This window comes from Molossus molossus, unplaced genomic scaffold (genome assembly GCF_014108415.1).
Source record: "Molossus molossus isolate mMolMol1 unplaced genomic scaffold, mMolMol1.p scaffold_m16_p_10, whole genome shotgun sequence".
Lineage (NCBI taxonomy): Eukaryota > Metazoa > Chordata > Mammalia > Chiroptera > Molossidae > Molossus > Molossus molossus.
In genome coordinates this window covers 14,192,396-14,194,755 of record NW_023425345.1, presented here as the reverse complement: position 1 = coordinate 14,194,755, position 2,360 = coordinate 14,192,396, and positions in this window count along the sequence as shown.

Below are 2,360 nucleotides of genomic sequence, written 5' to 3'. Positions count from 1 at the left end.
TAATGTTTCATGGACACATTTTTAAAAAAATTTTTATGAGCCAGATTTACAATTGCTTAAAAACATTTTTTTTTAACGAAAATAATATACAAACAAATGTCTTGGATGCGGTTGTGAGGGAGGTACAAGTTTTCTTCTACCCATAAGGTTCTTCTGGCTGGTCTAGTAATCCAATAGACATGAGGCAGATTAGCAGGAGAAAATAACCAAATTTAATAAATACGTATACATGGGAACCCCTCATACATGAGAAAGTCAGAGAACCACATATACGAGAGGTTCAGAGACAGAAAAGGAAGAGGGGTACATAAGGTATTCTGAGGTAGGGCTGAGGTCATGCACTTTGGGAGCTTCAAAGGGCCATTGCAGGACGGACGATAAGAACCGAAAAATTTCTAGTAAATAGAAGTTTATCCTGTCCTATAGACAGGGTGAAAGAGGTTTTTTCTGATAATCTCTTATTATGGGCAAGGCCCCTAGGTAGTTAAGCGAGAGGCAGAAGTTTCTTTTTAACCTGTGGCTAAATTTGCCTTTAGGGTAATCTGCATATCAAAAAGGCACATCTTGGGTGGCTCCTTCTAAACCTCACAAGACTGCCCTGGCAGGTTTGGCTCAGTGGTTAGAGAGCCAGCCCACAGGCCAATGTGGCTTGGGTTCAATTCCGGTCAAGGGCATGTACCTCGGTTGCGGTTCATCCCCGACCCTGGTCGGGTCAAGCTGGAGGCAACCAGTCGATGTGTCTCTCTCACATGGATGTTTCTCTCCCTCCCTCCCACTCTATCTGATGATAAATGGAAAGGTATTCTTGGGTGAGGATTAAATATATAAATAAATAAATCATAAATCATAAATAAAAATAAATAAACCCCACAAGATTATGAAACCTAGGTTATGGCCACTGAGATGAAGATTCTGCCACCCCAGAGCTGTGTCAGTTCGGACATTCCCTCTCTGGTTTTAGTTTCTTCTTTCATATAGCCACAGGAAAAAACCAGATGACCTCTAAGGAACTTATCTTGGGACCTATGATTTTTCCTGAAACACTGAAATGGTTTATTGTCCAGAAATGTGTCATTGAGCTATTATTAATGGGTCACATGTTAACCCCTTACTGGAAATGGAATACATCCCACTGTTATTATGCAACCCTCCTCTTCTTTAAGGACTGGGTTCTTAAAGTTAGCCAGACTGTTAGGCCCAATCGAAGCACAGACGCAGATATTACATGACAGATTGGTAAACAAAAAATTCCTGCAAAGGAAAAACATTTTTGCTTCTGTTTATCTCCTCCTCCTCCCCATCTTGCTCCATGACCTTATTTCATCACTTACTTCCTCTGCTTCAAATTCTCCCTCAGACAGGATTATGTCCTAAGCCACAAATGTGAGCATTTTTGCATTCTTGTAATGCTCTCTATCATCTTGGAACAGAAATCTGAACCTACCGCTTTCACTCCTCAGTCCAATGCAATTGTTATTTGTACGACTCTACTGAAATGTTTCTTATAAAGATTGTGAATGACTGTTTTTCTGCCCAAACCAGTCTTTTCTTGTTCTTGATTTCACTGGATCATTTACTCTTTTAATGATCTCATGTATTTTATTTATTTATTTTTAAATATATGTTTTGTTTTTTCTTTTATCCTCACCTGAGGATATTTTTCCATTTTTTATTCAGATAGAACAGGAAGGCAAAAGAGGATGAGAGAGAGAGAGAGAGAAACATCGTCATGAAAGAAACACATCGAGTGGCTGACACCTGCACGACCCAACCAGGGCCGGGGACAAACTGCAACTGAGGTACGTGCCCTTAGCGGGGACCGAACCCCGGTCTCTCCAGACCACAGGTCAACGCTCTAACCACTGAGCCAAACCAGTCACGGCGATCTCATATATTTTAATGGTGTTCATTAAATGATGTCCATCCCTGTCCATTGACGCCTTCCAAGTCGGTTTCCAACTACCTCGCAGTTGTCTTCACCTAGGCACACTACAAGCATCTTACACTATTCATTAAAGTGTTGCATATCTACAAACAAACTCATAATCCTCCACATGTCTTCCGTTCTCTGGTTCAGTTAATAATTAATATGCACTGAGCTTCTCAAGCAGGAAATCAACTCCAATTCATTAATTCTCTCTCTCTCTTTTTTTTGTGGTATGTGCCCCTAGTGGGAACCAAACCCAGGACTCTCTGGTCCGCAGGCCGACACTCAACCGCTGAGCCAAACTGGCCAGGGCAATTTTTCCATCTTATTTCACTCATCCAATTGGCCACCATATCCCTTTTCTCCATCCACAATCCGCTGCCTTAGCATTTCTTTTTTCTATTTTTATAAGAGTTTATTTAAGCCAAACTGA